Below are 18,000 nucleotides of genomic sequence, written 5' to 3' on the forward strand. Positions count from 1 at the left end.
AGCCTGGCCTCTATCCTAGGGAAGATCTTGGAAAAAATTATCAAAGAGATCATTCTTGACAACCTGGCTGATGGCAACATCCCAAGGGATAGCCAGCATAGGTTTGTTGTGGGTAGGTCTTGCCTGACCAGTCTCATTGTCTTCTATGACAAGATGATATATCACCTGGACAAGGGAGAAGAAATTGATGAGATATAACTTGATTTTAAAAAAGCCTTCAATCTGGTGTCACATGATCTCCTCATGGAAAAACTGGCCAACTGTAGCCTGGGCTACATCATAGTTCAATGGGTGGGGACTTGGCTCCAAGGTCGGACCAAGAGAGTGGTAATAGATGGAAGTAAATCATCGTGGTGCGCCATGACCAGTGGGGCTCTGTCTTTGGGCCTATACTCTTTGACATCTTTATTAATGATGCAGACAGTATGAGAAGTGGACTGGCCAAGTTCACTGATGACCCCAAACTTTGAGGTAAAGCATCCACACCTGAGGATAGGCTGGTGATCCAGGCTGACCTAGACAGGCTCAGAAAATGGGTGGATGAAATCCTAATGGTGTTCAACACCAAAAAATGAAAGTTACTCCACCTTGAGGAAAAAAACCCGCAGCATGCTTATAGGCTTGGCAGTGCTATGCTTGCTAGCACCACGGCCAGAAGGGACTTGGGGGTCATGCTTCACCACAAGATGAATATGAGCCACAAGTGTGATGTTGCAGCTGGTAAAGTGAGCAAAGCTCTGGCTTGCATCCATAGATGCTTTTCAAGCAAATCCCAGGATGTCATCCTCCCTCTATACTCGGCCTTGGTGAGGCCACAGCTGGAGTACTGCATCCAATTCTGGGCTCCACAATTTAAAAAGCATGTGGAGAAGCTCAAGAAAGTCCAGAGGAGAGCCACGCATATGAACAGAGGTCAGGAGAACTGGCCTTATGATGAGAGGCTGAGAGACATGGGACTCTTCAGCCTGGAAAAGTGCAGGCTCGGGGGGAACCTGGTGGCTGCCTATAAGTATATAAGGGGTGTACATCAGGATCTTGGGGAATACCTGTTCACCAGACTGCCCCAAGGGACGACAAGGTCATACGGTCACAAGCTCCTCCAAGACCGTGCCAGGCCGGACATAAGAAAGAACTTTATTGTCCAAGCCCCAAAGGCCTGGAACAGACTGCTACCAGAGGTGGTGCAAGCACCTACTCTGGACTCCTTTAAGAGACATTTGGATGTTTATCTTACTGGGATCCTTTTACCCTAGCTGACTTTCTGCCCCTGGGGCTGGACTCGATGATCTTCTGAGGTCCCTTCCAGCCCTAATGTCTATGAAATCTATGAAGATAGGGGAGAGTACCACCTTCCTTGGAAGCCCATTCCAGATTCTGGCAACCCTAATCATGAAGAAGTTCTTTCTGATGTCCAACCTAAATCTACTCACTATCAGCTTATGGCCATTATTCCTGGTTATTCCAAGGGTTCTCTGGTAAACAGAGCATCTCCTATTCCCTGCTGCCCCCCTCCTCCCCCTGGTGAATTTGTATATTGCCACAAGATCTCTCTTCAGCCTTCTCTTGTGGAGGCTGAAAAGGTCCAGGTCCCTCAGCCTTTCCTTATAGGGTCTTCTCTGCAAGCCTCTAACCATACGAGAGGCCCTCCTCTGGACCATCTCAAGGTTGTCCACATCACTCTTGAATTGCGGTGCCCAAAATTGGATGCAGTACTCCAGCTTTGGCTTGACTAGTGCCACATAAAAGGGAAGCATCACCTCTCTGGACCTGTTCATGATGCACCTAGTAACACATGACAAAGTCCGGTTAGCTCTGCTTATTACTTCATCACATTGATAACTCATATTCATCTTGGAGTCAACAACAACTCCAAGATCTCTTTCTGCTGCTGTGCTGCTGAGAAGGTCCTCCCCCAACCTGTAGGTGTGCTGGTGATTCCCTCTCCCTAGGTGCAGCACCTTGCACTTGTCCTTGTTTAACTGACCACTATTGTTCTCTGCCCACTTATCTAACCTGTCCAGGTTCTGCCTGGATTTGGTTTCTTCCCATCAGTGTGTTTACTTTTCCCCAAAGTTTGGTGTCATCTGCGAATTTGGACAGGGTGCTTTCCACGCCCTCATCCAGGTCACTGATGAAGATATTGAACAGCACCAGCCCAAGGACTGAGCCTTGGCGGACCTCACTGCCAACATTTATGTTTATGAGAATAGGATGGGATACTATGTTCTTCTTGTATGATGTTCTGATCCTCTGGGTGCATCTACACATGCAATTAGCACGTAGCAATAAACTCTGGCGCAGTTCATCCTGGAGTCAGTTGCTCTTGGGCATAGTATCTGTACGTGTGCCTGAAACTGCAGCAGTTTGAGCTGGGACGGAGCAGCCCTGGGTTGCAGGCGGTAGCATTGGGCAGTGTAGGGGTTGGCTGCAGCACAAGGGTGCTACAGTGCATAGTTAGGTGGCAGACAGTCCCGCACTGTAGCACCCTTGTGCCCCAGCCAGCCTAGGTCACAGTCTACATATGCATTTGAGCTCATGTAATTACTCCATCCTGGGATAGTATTTTCCCCTGTCAGTACTATCCTAAATTGGAGTTAATTAATTTAATGCATCATAATTCCAGCACATGTGTAGACTGTGACGCTTTATTGGGGGGCTAGTCAACTCCATGGTAAAGTGCATGTGTAGATGTGTGCCAATGTCATTACTGTAAATATTAAATACAACTGAGCTGAAGATCAGGCTTTGAGGAATTATACTCATTTTGTCTCTCCAGTGTGATACTTCTCTTTTCAACACAAGCCATTGTTCACTTTAACCAGTTCCTTAACCACCTTACACTCATTCTATTAATGCTGACTTTTTTCATCTTATCAAATAATTCTCTCATATGGCATTCTATCAACTGTTTTACTAAATTTCATATAGAGTAGATCTGTTATATTTCCTCTGTTTAGAAAAGTATCTTATAGAAGAAAGATAGCAGGTCAGTCTATCATGCTGTACATTTGGTAGATCTATATTGCACTATGACTTATTTTCTATTGGGTTCCATGCCTATAATTATTCTTGTATTCAAAATTTATTGCAAAGTCTTGCATAATATTGAGGTCAGACTAATAGATATATTAGTGTCCAGATTAGTTCTCCCCCTTTTTAAATACAAGAGCCATATTTGCTATTCTCTAGGTATTTAGTACTACCACTGACATGATAAATTTATTTAAAATCCTTGCTATTTCATCTATCATTTCATGCCCCAGTTCTTTCAAAATCCACCCTTTTTGGAAATGTCAGAAAAGTATTCATTTATCCCTAAATTACTGGGTATCTCTGAATTATCTTTAATATCTTGCCCCTTCTCATTGCATCAGAGCTCTAGTCCTTTCTTTGTTCTTTTACTTATATTGCTATTTGTTTTCTAGTTCCCTTAATTTCTAAACATTCGTCCTCTTAAAATCTATAATTTTAGCTACAAATTGACTTTATCTTCCATTTAATTTAACCAGAGTCAACCCATGATCACATAATTTATAATTATTTACTATTACCACATCTTTTATAAATTCTTCACTACGTACCAAGACCAATCTCAAACACGGGTTGATCAGTTAAGTGGCTTTTTGTTGAAGAAATCTTCCAGCATTAATACGCCTTAGCGTGTCAACATGTGTATTAAGGCACTTTAGCTATTCATGCCTAAATTTGATACCTACTGTTGCAGGTATCAAAATTAGGCATGAACAGCCTAAAATTGCCATTTTTAAGGCGCATTAAGGGTGGGTGCATGTAAACCTGCAGCCTTAATGCACTGTAAAAAATGGCTAATGTGCCTTAAATTAGCACATGTAGACACACCCATAGTTTGTATAGTCCTTTCTAGACTGATTGCCTCATCATCTTATAGCAGTCCAGATGAGAGAACATTAGGTCTGGTTCTCTTTTTAAAATGGTAATATTCTGTCTTTATTTTACTGTGGTCACTTTTGACTTACATCAGTGAATCATGAGGGGTGAATCAGATCTACAGTTTTCAAATTTGACCAGTGATATTTATTTCCTCAGAGCAAAATAAACATAATTCTAAACTCTGGATTATATGGTTCAAAAACCTGTAATGTTGGTGTAGTTCCCGACCTTTCCCTAATTACTGCTAATTATATTGTTAAATCATATCAGTGAGTAGGCTTGTCTGACCCCTATATTCAAAGTGCCCTGTGCCTGAACTTTTCAAAACTGGCACAGAACCTTCCCCTAAAGTTTACAGTACAAATGGTTAGTGGAAATAAAGTGGCATTAGGAATGTTTTGCTAACTGTGCCAGTTCAAACCCACATAAATCATGCATTGAATTGTTATGGTTTGCAAAGAGATGTTTGTGTTTTATTTTTTTAAAGCATTAATTAAATGACATATAAACAACATAGGCAAGAGAGAATGCCAAAATGGACATTATAAAAATGTTCATTTTGGTATTAATTCCATGTTTATGGGCATCTCATGTCTCTAAAACCTCCCTTGACCACTATTAATCATAACCAATCAAGTGCATTCATCATATTTTTTCCTATCGCACACTGAAGAATGTCTTATTAATTAAAGGGTCAAAAAATTGGAAAGGTTCCTTTTCACTCCTATTGTTTTGTAGAACAGGAAATGATAAAATTCAGGCAGTAAATCCATTGCTTTCCAAGTAATGTTCTTTTTTGGAAAGCGGACCTCAGTCAGATTAACAGCAAAAGCCATTTTACAAATATTGGGCCAAATCTGGCTCATGTTACTTTCTCATATAGTTCTGTTAAACTCAGTAGAGCTGCAAAAGCAGGCTCCAGCCCATTAGCACTTGCGTTGCAAAATCTGTGACTATTATTGGAGGCATTTTAATTAAACCCAGCATTAAAATTCCAGTTTTTGGGACATCTACAACCAATAATTAGCAGCAAGAGGTTTTTCAAACCTCAAAAGGAATTGTTTGGGTGATACGCTATACGTGGTTTATAGATCTAAAATCCCTGGGGTTTACTTTTCTGGGAAAAGAAAGATAAATCTCTATTTTAATGTTAAATGACTTGAGTTCTCAATTCATTCCCTACTGGACAGCAGTCCACATCTCAAAAAGCTAAAATGTAGTCCTAATTCATGACAGCTGGTTTCTTTACAATAGGATTGGATTTTTATAGAGCTCCATTCATTTCTGAGGTATCCCAAAGTACTTAACAATAAGCAGTTGCTGCCAAGCTCTGTGGTCTATTGAAGCCAATCACAATTTTGCTTGACAAAGGGCCCCGGAATTTGGCTCTCAGTTAATGGCAATGTAGTGACCGTGCATGCAAACACTAGCCATTCTGCACCTAGAAATAGCTCACATGGACACTAAAACTTTTTTTAATATGGGCAGTTATGCTGACTGGAATTATGGGCTATCATTGTATCATTTAAAAAAGGGTGCCAGATCTTTAACTTCAGTTTGGACTGCAATCAAATAGAGAAGAAGACACCTTTGTTTAACATCTTACCTGGATAATAGCATTTTCAGTCAATGCTGCTGTCCTCTCCCTACTTTCTGTATTGTTTATATTGGCTATGAATGTAGGCTCTTTTGTCACACCCTGAGTCTTGGACTGAACTCAAAAGCCAATGTAAACGTAATGTGATTGCATGCACTCTTTACTCGGTAGTCAGCTTTGGGGGAAACTAAAATGAAGATGGAACCCTCTCATGAATGAGAATGGCGATCCCATCGTGTCAGGGCAAGGTCCACTGCTTATTCATTGCCTACTTAGCAGAGCAGGTTCAAGTACATTGGGAGCTCCCTGACAACTATACCCTGGATTAACAAGATTCCACATGCAATTTTCTTTCCTTCCCTAATGTCTATCATTTTAGCTTTAATACTAAATCTTTATACCTTTATTTTTTAAAAATATCTTTAAAATGGTTAAAAAGGATATCATTCTTAGTGCATACAGTAACCTCTGAGCATGGGATAGGAAGAAACTTCTCCTACGTGTAGGTTAGCTTATAATTGGCTGCAGAGATATCCTCCTTTTTCCTCCAGAAGAGAAGATACAATTGGCACAAGGGCATTGCAATAGTGGAGTAAGTATTCTGATCTAATGCAGGAGCTCCCATGTTCATACAGCAGAGTACTCAATTTACCTTTGACACAAGTACATAGGAACAAAAAACATAATATTGGAAGGACCTCCTGGATCATGATGTCCAGTGCTTTGCTATTGCAGGCAACCACTTTGTAAAATCTGGTATTTAAAACTGGGCCCATTTAAAATAAATGGACCAAATCTTTCCTTGACTTGCATCCATGCAACTTCAGTAACGTTACCAGAGTTTCATAGGGTAGAATTTGGTGGTCTTCAAATACTCAAATCCAGACCACAATATCACTTTTAAACTGGGAATAATATAAAGGGTAGGGTTTTTTTTCCAGAGTAATGGCACAAAACCAGAAACATTTTCTTTTGAAACAAAGAAGACTGCACACCGTATCCTAGACAGTCACATGCATACTGAGCTGATTGCACTAGCATTGATGTGGTTTGCTTAGATTTACAGTGGTACATCCAAGATCTGAATCAAACAAAAAAAATAAACCTAATATTGCCTTTCGATGGCATAATCCCACTAGATTAAATTAATCTGAGGAGTAATTTTATTGAGTGGAGTTACACTAAGGGTGATCCTTTTTTCTGTTGTGTTCATATGAGTTCATTTCATTGGATATGAAAGCACATCTTGGCCAAATGGTAGAGTTTTAATAATTAAAACAGCTTCATAAAATAGTGGGAGGATTAATCGGCTCTGGAGAATATGGACAGATTGTATCTACCATCAACTGACTAGAAATCCAGGACAGAGATATGAAGAATGTTTTGCACAGGTGAAGGGCAGTTTACATCACTTTTAAATATTTAAAAGACGGGCAAAGAGATAGAGAAAGATAAGAAATGGGTAAGAATTGCAGAACACAGGGGGAGTCCAAGGAGAAACATTGAAAGTGTGAGGGTATGAGATGGAATTAGTAGAAAGGGAAGTTAAAAGCAAAATGTTAATAGATTTTAAAGTCTGATGGACCGTTATTATCATCTAGTCTGAGCCACTGCACGGGAAATGCCAGAGAACATGTAATGGAAAAGTAATAGCAAGAATGGGATGGTATAAGAAGATGAGAAGACAAGAGGAGGTATTACAAAAAGAAAAGCCATGTAAGGTAAAGAAAACAGGGTCCCTGAGAGAGCATATATATTACAACGTCTTCCAAATCATACTTAACAACTGCCAAGGGCTGATACTATTTTCCAGAAAACATTTTTCCACTTCTCTTGTTAAGCAAGGGGAAGCTGAATGCACCATTAACCTTACAATAATCATTTTCACTTGATCAAAATTTGGCCCAAGCACTCAGTTTTCTTGTTGTAAGTAGCATTTGGGAGCTCACATCTGTTACGAAAAGGGGGAAAACACATGGATTGTTTGCTCCTATTTTTCTCAATAGGCAAAGTTAAGAAGTCCTTTCTCAGTGTTTTATCCATCCTTATTTTGACAACCTCCTATTCACTTCAGTGCAAGCTTGCATGGGTTGAGATCTAGTTTTTGTCTGGGTATGGATAATTATATTGTTTTCCACAAAAGAATTCTTTCATATGCTTAAAGGAGCTTTATCCCCTAATGCAGGACCATGAGATCTCTCTTGGTTTCCTGCTCACTTTAATCACTGACCCTTCCACAATTCCTCTTCAGAACAATCCTCAGATTTCTGGCTTCTTTGTAACCAGATATATCAGTCTGATCAAGTGAAAAATCTAGGTGTCTATTCAGATTTGCTGTTCTGTTGGTTGTGTCCCTTCATGTGCCCTTCCATGAACATTACTTCCCTGTTCCCACTGGTAAGCAGGATGGGAAATGGAGTAATTCATTAGCTGTGTGTAGAAGAGGGCAAACTGAAATTTCACTTTGCAGTAATTGAGTGCTGTGACACAGCAAGTCCATTTGTTTAGTACACTTTATCTTGTAGTTTGGAAGTTGTCTGTTAAAGGAGGAAAAATGGTACTCGGCCATTTTCTACCCATTTTCTCGGGTGTACTTCAAGAGGCAGGTAAACATCTTTTCATATTTCTAGTAGCTTTGCTGCCATCTAGTATTTTGCTTTTAGCTTCCTCAAAATTATTGCACCAAACACTGCAACCCCAGGAACTGGCATAAGGAGGAATTCCGGGGAGGCTGGGGATTAGGGTCACAAGCCAATGGGCTAGGGAGAAAGGGACAGGTACTGGTGAATAAACATTAACATTAAGGTACATATGAATAGGATCCAGGTAATAGGTAATAAACAGTGACACTGTGGTGAAGCAAAAAGAAAGCGCAGGGTAACACAGGGCCCCTTCAAGATGGACTAGGACAACTGGTAACAGATAGGATGGCCAAAGCGGAGCTTCTAAATTATTTCTTTGCATCTGTGTTCCTGGACACACATACAAGCATGCATCCCAGTGGGACTTTAGGTAAGCACGAGACAGATACCAACCTACCAACTATTAGTGCTGACCTAAGAAAGGGGCACATGGAGGGGTTGAATGTATTTAAGTCAACAGGTCCTGATGATCTTCATCCTCGGGTACTTAGGGAATTAGCTTGATTAGTGGAATAGCGGCTCTGCTGGCACAGCTGTTTGAGCACTCATGGTGTTCAGGACAGGTTTTGGAGGACTGGAAAAGGGCCAGTGTGGTCCCTATTTTCAAGAAGGGGAGGAAGGAGGAACCAGGTAACTATAGGCTGGTTAGCCTCTCTATACTTGACAAGACCTTTGAGAAAATTGTTAAGGATCACATTTGTGGGGGACCAGTGGGTAAAATAATGCTAAGGGGCAATCAGCGCGGGTTCATAGCAGGCAGATGCTGCCTGACTACCCTGGTTTCTTTTTATGACCGGGTCACAAAATGCTTGGATGAAGGAATAGAAGTAGATGTTATTTACTTAGATTTTAAAAAGGCCTTTGACACAGTGTCACACCCAATTCTTATAAATAAATGAAACAGTTGCAATATAGATTATTATACAGTCCGGTGGGTGGAAAATTGGCTTATGGGAACTACCCAGAGAGTGGTGGTGGATGGGTCAGTTTCTACCTGGATAAATGTGGGCAGTGGAGTCCCCCAAGGTTTTGTCCTGGGTCTGGTACTGTTCAATATCCAAAATGAACATGAGTCACTAATGTGATGAAGTAATAAGTAAAGCTAACTGCATTCTTTTTGCATAAGTAGGTGCATCACAAACAGGTCTAGGGAGGTGAAACTTCCCCTCTATGTGGCATTGTCAGGATGCAGCTGGAGTAGTGTCCAGTTTTGGGTGCCACACTTCAGGAGGGATGTAGATAACCTGGAAAGGGTTCAGAGGAAGGCCACCCATCTGGTTAAAAGCCTACAGAAAAAAACCCTACGAGGACCGATTGAGGAACCTGAATCTCTTCAGCCCCTGCAAGAGAAGGCTGAGAGGTGATCTTGTGGCCATCTACAAAGTATTTCCTGGGACAGCAGAAAATAGGGGATACAATGTTTACCAGGGCACCCATCGTGGTAACTAGAAACAATGACCACAAACTGAAGGAAAGCAAATTTAGACTGGACTTCAGGAAAAAATTCTTTATAGTGAGGGTTGCCAAAATATGGAATATGCTTCCAAGGGAGGTGGTGCTGTCCCCTTCCTTGGAGATATTTAAGAGGAGATTGAACAAACACCTAGCTGGAGTCATCTGGCCCCAGCACTCTTTCCTGCCCAGGGCAGGGGGTCAGACTTGATGATTTAATAGGTCCCTTCTGACCCTAAAATATATGAATCAATGAACCCAAGAACAGGTGACATGTAGAGAACACTAATACTGCAGTATATGCACTTCAGAAACCTTAAACCCTCCCACAACTCTGGAAGACTCCCAACCAACCTCTGGTTCCAAAAACACTTAATCCAATTGCCATCTGCCAGGGCTCCCATGTCTGAACCCCACTGCTGCAGCTTGCAGTCTTGGCTCTGCCACTCCTTCTGAGTCTCCAGCCATGTGTCTCTCTCAGTTGTGCCATCCCTCACTCCTTCACTGCTTTTCTGCTTCCTTCATCCCCTGCAGCCTTCTGGGTATTGTAGTGCACTTTGCAGTTCCTTTTTCCAGTCCCCTAGAGGCTTCTGAGACCTGTAGCTTACAACATTACACTACATGACTTTCAACATTACAGTCCATTACATCATTTATATATTTCATGACCTGTAAGAAGAATTATGATAATCTTATCCACCTCCAGATCTATAATTTTAAAAAAGAGCTTGTATGTTTGTGTGTGTGGGGTGGGGAGGGGTGGGGTGGAGTAGGGAGGGGGGGACTTTGGGGCTGGCAGGATGTGACAGGTGCCACTGGCTGCCCAGCCAGCTTGAGAACAGGGACCAGACAGCCTTGTTCCAACAGGATCAGGCCCTTGGCTGATGCAGTATGTGCCACTGACTGCCCACCCAGCTCAGGAGGAGGGATCAGGCCTTCCATTTCTGCTATTGGCCACCTCACCCCCCACCCTGCTCCCATATCCATCCCTGATCTCATCTAACCTCTGCAAGTTAGAGAATATGAAAATATCTGGTCCTGTATTCTGTGCTAAGCACAAGGACTCAGAGCTTGTTCATATGAGATCAGCAGCAGGTCTCATGGAGGACAAGACTGAGCATGTTGTGCCCAACCAAGTCCTCTGCTTCTTGTATGTGACTTCAGAAAGTCGACTCTTCCAACCATTTAAGAGCAGATCCATCAACATTACTGCAATGTTTCAGTGTTCGCTCTCCCTGGTGGACCATATAAAAGGCAGTCAGTTAATTAATATATGCTGTACTGTCTGATCTCCTTTGCCATAGGGGCATGATGGTGAGTTTGTAAGGGCCATTTTATGCTTGATTTCATTGAAGGCTCCATAGACTGATCACAGTTAATTTAGGTTTACCCAGGCCTTACATGGGAGTTTATAACCAGGAGGGTGTGAGGATGGTAGCTGTATATAATTGTATAGTGGGGTGTGGTTGTTATTTCATTGCTCTTCCCACCTTCTCTGGGGCCATGATGACAGTATGGTGTCTTCTGCTTCCTCTGTGATGGTTTTGATGAATACGAAGACAGCACTCTCTCACATTAAAACAGGCAAAGCTGATGGCCCTGACCACATTTTTCCTGAATATCTCACCAAACTATAGCCCAAGACTGGCTATGCAGCTTTCTGTCAACATGCATGCATCATTGCAAAATATCTAAAGTCTCGTGTAAGGCCAATGTCATTGCAATACAGAAGCTAGGGAAAGACCCAACAGGCCCAAAAAGCTATAGATCCATATCACTTCTATCGGTGGTTTATAAACTCCTAGAGCAGCTTATCCTGAACTGGTTCATACCAACTGTTGACTGTGAGAGGGGAGGCAAAAGCCCCTCCAAGTGTGGCCTGGATGTTTGCCCGACGTGCCCCAGCACTTACCTTAGGAGCTGGGATAAGCAGCAGCTGGAAGGAGATGCTGACGGAGGCTTGGCAGTTCCACAGCTGCCTGAGTCTGCACATTGGCAAATACTGGGGGCGTGGCTTCCAAGCAGTGTGGGCTTCTCAAAAGGCGGCCATGGGTCTTCTGGGTGGGTTTGCCTGGTGAGATCATTCCAGACCAAGGTATGAACTTTATGTTGCATGTTATGAAAGGCCTTTGTCAGGTCCTTCGCATAAAGCACTTACGTATGTCAATATATCACCCCCAGACAAATGGCCTAGTAGAGAAATTTAATGGAACCCTTAAGGCCATGCTCTGGTGCTTCATGCAGGAAGACCCATGGCAGTGGGACCTGCTGATTCCCCCACTGCTGTTCGCCATAATGGAAGCACCTCAGATGTCATTGGGCCATTTGAGCTGGTTTTTGGGCATACCCCACAGGGTTTATTGGATCTGGGTCGGGAAGGATGGGAGAGAACAGAGGGAGAAGGAGACCCCCCCCCATCTCACTATGTGCAGACACTGAGGGAGAGGCTCCGGAAGGCAAACCAGGTGGCCGGGGACAACCTGAGGGAGGCCCAGAAATGGCAAAAACATCAGTGTGATAAGAACACGGGACAGTGTGAATTTCACATAGGACAAAGGGTACTAGTACTACTACCTAGCTCCACAAGCAAGTTCCTGATCTGTTGTCAAGGGCCTTTTCAGATTGTTCGTAGGTTTGGCCTGACTACAAGGTACTGTGACCCAGACATAGATGAGAAAGACAAATCTATCATGTTAACCTACTGAAGCAGTAGCGTGAGCCGGAATGGTTCCTAGCTATGCCCATCCCAGAAAGAGAGGAGCTGAGGAGGGCCCTAGATGAACCAGCAGGGGAAGAAGTCTCCATAGGCCAAAACCTCATGACTGAGCACAGGGGACAACTGGCAAGAACAGTGCAGGATTTTGCCAATGTATTCAGCGACATACCAGGGAAGGCCCAGGGTGTAATCCATAAGACCGTGACACCTGAAGGAGCCATAGTGAGGGAAAGTTGGAGGCAGATACCTACCGTCGATATCCAATGGTAAGAGAAGAAATAAGGAAAATGCTGGAACAAGGAATTATTAGGGACTCCCAGGGTCCCTGGCGTAGCCTGATAATGGTAATGGTCCCAAAGGCCAACAGGACATTGCAGTTGTGTATCAACTTCCGCAAACTCAACACCATCACACAATTTAATGCTTTCCCTATGCCCCAAGTGGAATAATTTCTGGAAAGAATAGGTCAGGCATGGTTTATATCCACTTTTGACTTGGCCAAGGGGTATTGGCAAATACACTTGCATACAGAAGATAGGGCCAAGACAGCATTTGAGTTCTTGTATGAGTTCTGCAAGATGCCCTTTGGCCTCAATGGGGCAGCAGCAACCTTCCAAAGGTTAATGGATTGGGTACTGGCTCCTCATCAGTACACAATTGCCTATATTGATGATATTGTGGTGTATACCAAAACATGGGACCAGCAAGTACATGCAATTTGGGCAGTGCTACAGGAGCTGAGGCAGGCAGGCCTGATGGCCCATCCCAAGAAGTGTGTGTTGGGCCAAGCCAAGACAAAATACCTCAGATTTTTGGTGGGGCAAGGCCAAATCAAACCATTAACTGATAAGGCGGCTGCTATACAGAGATATAAGATCCCACAGACAAAAAAAACAAATGCAGGCATTCCTGGGCCTGGCCAGCTACTATAGGGGTTCATTCCCCATTTTGCAGGGCTCACAGCCGCCCTCACAAATTCAATCAAAGAGAAAGGGAACAGAACCATAAAACTAGAGGAAGAACAGAGGAAGGCCTTCAAGGGAGTCAAATGGGTCCTCTGCAGGGAAGTGGTACTACACAGACTGGATTTTTCAATACCGTATATTCTACAAGTTGACACATCAGGCCAAGTACTGGAGGCAGTCTTATCTTAGAAGGTAGAGGGAGCAGATAAACCGGCAGGCTACGCCAGCAGAAAACTCAATGATCAAGAAAGAAGGTATGCCACCATTGAGAGGGAATGTTTGGCCCTGAAGTGGGGGTGGAATACTTCCAATATTATTTGCTCAGCAGAGAATTCAGTCATAATAGACCACGCTCCACTGAAATGGCTAAAGTCGGCCAGCACAGATAATGCTAAGATAACATGTTGGGCTTTGGCATTGCAGCCATTCCAGTTTGCCGTAGAATACGAACCTAGGAAAAATAATGTCATAGCTGATTTTCTTTCCTGATGCCATTCAAGGGATGTACTGGAAAATTCTCAAGGCCCTCAGGAAGAAGTACCGCCAACCACCTACCCAGCACCAGATAATGATGGAAGAGCGCCTAGTGGTGTCTTGAGGGGGGATATGTGAGGGGGGAGGCAAAAGCCCCCCCAGCATGGCCCAGACCCTCACCTGACACACCCCGGCACTTACCTTAGGAGCTGGGACTAGTGGCACCTGAAAGGAGATGCTGATGCAGGCTTGTCAGTTCCTCAGCTGCCTGAGCATGTGTATCGGCGAATACTGGGGGCATAGCTTCTGAGCAGCATGGGCTGCTCAAAAGGCAGCTGGGGATTCAGCTGAGCCAGCGCCAGGAAGCCAGGAGCAGAACATCAGCTGGGAGATGGTGGTTGCAAAGCTGGTAGGCTCCAACTCCAGCTGCCCCAAGAAGGAGTTGGGCATCTGCTAGAGCACCCTGACAGGTGAGGCAGAGGGCAGTCTCAGGGGCCAACAGGGGCAAGGAAGCCCCACTGAGGGGCAGCAGCCACAAGGGATGCCACCAGGGAGCAGCAGGGCTCTGATCAGGAGCTTGGGCACCATGGCTGGGGATGGCTCCTCAAGCCTGCAGGTGTTCCCAGACAGCCCTAAAGTGGACAAAGCACAGGGGATGAAGGGGGAAGTAGGTGATACCAGCTGGAAGGACCAGGACAACTGGACCACAGGTTGGCCAGGCCCCAGGGAGGTGATATCAGAAGAGCTGGTAGAGGCTGGGCACCGGGCGGTTGCCTGTACCCACGCCTACTAAGACAAAGGGGACGGACGAGTCTCCCCAAGGGATAGAGGGCTGAGAGAGAGAGAATCTTGGGAGCCCTGCCGACAGGAGCTGGTCATTTTCAGTTGAGACAGTTTGGCCCCAGACAGGGCAGGTTTAATTTCTCAGAGGAGGGGAAGCCGACACAGAGATGAGGGGCGGACCCCTGAAGATTGATGGTCAGGAAGGCCCGTCCCTTCCAAGGCAGGCAGTGTAGGAAGACCTGCGAGGAGCAGCATCTACCCAGGCCAAGGACATGGTAAGGGTGGGGTAAAGGAGAGGTTTGGAGCCCCACAAAGACACTCCAGGACCGAGACCCCTTCAGGTCACCGACAGGGAACTGCCTCCCCAACAACAACATCAAAGACATGGCAGGTGATAAGGGGCAGCATCTAGGTGGCACTGAAACTGGGTCTCACCCTGACATTACTGGGGAGCAAGGCCCCAACAAAGAGGGCACCAAAACCTCACAACACCTACCAGTGGCATTGGCCAACAGCTGCCACGTGAGCGAGCAGGTTTCAGAAGAAACTGATCAACCCTTGACTGTGTGGCAGCTCTTACAACTGATATTGATAGAGCATTTGAGAATCGAGAAAAGGTAAAAGTGATTTTAATTGACCTAACAACAGCCTACGACACAGTTTGGCACCCAGGTCTTCAGTATAAACTACTTACCACACTACCAGGCAGAAGTCTGGTTAACTTCATTATGGAGATAATCTCGAATTGGTCCTTTACTTTGAGTACATCATGCAAAAGACAAGTTGTCACAAGAGACTCAGGAACAGAGTACCACAAGGCTCTATCCTAGCTCCTACCCTGTTTAACATCTACACAGCAGACTATGGAAGCACCACATCATCCAAATACATTTATAGAGATAACCCATGGCACTTGCTGCTGCCAGTAATAACATATCATCAACAGAGGCCAAACTGAACTGTGACATGGAACTCATAGCTTCCTACCTAAAACAGTGGCAATTGAAACTGAATATACAGAAGACTACCTCAGCACTTTTTCACCTGAACGATCACGCCACGAATGCCAAGATGAGAGTTGCTGTGGAGGGAAAAGTTTTACCTTGTGAGAAGATCCCAACCTACCTGGGTGTCACTCTAGACAGAAGCCTAACCTTCCACCAGCACCCAAGTCCACTGATGTGCTCCAGAGCATGAAGTTCTCTTGTAAGGTTGCTCTGGACCCAGCCCCAGCAGCTGCTCTCAGACCTGCCAAAGACTAAGGGCTCAAGAATGGGTTTCATGGGGAAACTTTCAGCTCAGGAGTATAGCAGCAGCCTTGGGTGGGCAAAGCACACTCAGTCCTACCTTCCCTGAGATCCACCATGAATGCTGCATAGATAAGCCAAAACCCATGCTCCCCCCAGCAGACAGGCCCTTACTTCTTTGGACTCCTGGCCCCAAACCAGCAAAACCTTTAGGTACATGTGTAATTTTAATCAGGTGATTTAGGTTCCACTGAAGTTGGTTGGACTCAAATACCATAGATGCTTGCTAAATCAGGGCATGGGGAAACATATCTTAAATCTATAGTCATTGAAGGCCAGATTCTTTTTTCAGCTTTACTGCTGTGTAACTGAAGTAACTCAGCTAATATACACTTAACTATCCTGGCCAGGTACAGCCATTACACTTTTACCAGTATAAGTGACCATAAATCAGTCTATACCCATAACGAACAGAAGTTTCCCACACATAGATTGGTTTAAAAATTGTGGAACCTGGTCTAAGATTTGTCCCCATCACAAAAGGGCAAATGTTTTTTTTTTCTGTTCACTACTGATCTAAACCACACTGATTACATAAAATTGCATAAATTAGCTTGATTCTGCTTTTGCAATGGGGCCTACTCCCTGTGGTTAATGTTGCCGTAATGGAAAGGGGGATCTGGCACACGCTGGCATAACTTCAGTGGTGCTTTGCCAGTTTCCACCAGCTGAAGATTTGGCCCCTAGTATTTTATGTGGCAATAAGAAGGCAATAAGAAATAAATACTGCCAATACTCCTAATTCCCATTAGAGATTTTATTTAATCAGTTTGAATTCTCGTTTACAGATTGTATCATTTATTGGTCCTGTCCATTGACTGGATATGTCACTATAGCTGCTGAAAGCGCGAACTAATTTAATCTAGATAGCCTTAAAAAATCCAAAATTCACCTAATCCCACTACTTCCAAACATTGACCCTAGCTGTGTTCTTTATGAAACATTTTTATATTTAAAGGTACTTGCGGTGTGGTAGAGAGAACTCACTTTTCTTCTTTCCACTGATGTGTGGAAAAGGCAGCATTAAATGCAGTTGTGGATTCAGAAATGTTTATGGCAGGCTAAGTCTTCAGATTTACATGACACATGGAAATTGTGAGCTGTTAGGTATGATTTCAAAGCTTTAGGATAGTGTTTCACTTTTTTTATAAAATGCAAATTTATTCCATTTGCTACGTTATTAGGTTTAATTTGAAATGTTACACTGAGGGGGAAGGGCCTGGAATCCTCATGTGTTACAAAACTGGTGCTGCATGGGACAATAGATATATATTTGTTTATTTTTCTTCCTTAAGATTTCTTCCAGATGCTTCATGAACTGCAGTTGCTAGGTAGGCCAGTCGTAAAGGAAATTTTCTCTTTCCAAAGGAGTGCAAAGGGGAAAAAGAAGTGAAGAATGGTTGAAGGTGGCTTTGGAAATAGAGGTTCAAAGTCTTCATCAACACAAGCAGAGAGATGAAAATCCCAGTACATGTGGACTAGTGTTTAGTGATCATAGTAGGATTTAGAGTTCTCCACTACAGTAAACTCTGCACCATGTGGCAGCCTCCATCTGCATCAAAACTGGAGGTACTAGCAATAGAAACAAGAGCCATGATAAAGCTCTGTGATTAGGTGTTGACGTCCACTGTGAATTGTGTGCAGTAGGAGCTACATAACAAACACTTCCCCAGTGGGTTCCAGAAATGTATAGTAAGAGACAGTCCTTGTCCCATAGAACTTCACTGTAAATAGGACATACGTGAGAGAAAGGAAGTGTCTCAATTTGGGGATGGACTAGTAAAGTAAAATGGGCAGATCTTTCCCTAAGAGCTCAACACTCCTTGGTATGATGGGCGTTGTTATATGCCAAGTTTTGTGGAAACTAGCACTTCCAGCTGGGTGCCATGAGGACTGTGCTCATCTGTAAATTTAGCCATAAGTGATTGCTCAGTGTTGCCCAGGATGTCTGCAAGAAACTGTTATTTTAAATATTTCCTAACCATGGTGTTGCCATCCTAACCTCCCCTAAACCCCAGCAGCATCCCTTGGATTTGCAGAGGGGAAGTCTACAGAGTTGAGTTATAGTGTCATTATCAGATCACGAGCCAGAAGACTTCAAGTGAGACATTGGAATTCATTTAAGATGTCAAATTAGCTTCAGCCTGGAGTCCCT

General features: G+C 43.8%; 1 long non-coding RNA gene across 1 annotated transcript; it reads right to left on the reverse strand.

The window, feature by feature from the left end:
• Positions 1-969: 969 nt before the first annotated feature.
• On the reverse strand, positions 970-12,088 carry LOC109316069. The gene is made up of 3 exons (XR_002102662.1): positions 12,078-12,088; positions 3,653-3,654; positions 970-1,058 (listed from the first exon to the last, which is right to left on the reverse strand). It is a non-coding gene; the product is annotated as an uncharacterized LOC109316069 (long non-coding RNA).
• Positions 12,089-18,000: the final 5,912 nt, after the last annotated feature.

The sequence above is a fragment of the Crocodylus porosus genome, unplaced genomic scaffold (genome assembly GCF_001723895.1).
Source record: "Crocodylus porosus isolate Cpor-Errol unplaced genomic scaffold, CroPor_comp1, whole genome shotgun sequence".
In the NCBI taxonomy this organism is placed as follows: domain Eukaryota; kingdom Metazoa; phylum Chordata; order Crocodylia; family Crocodylidae; genus Crocodylus; species Crocodylus porosus.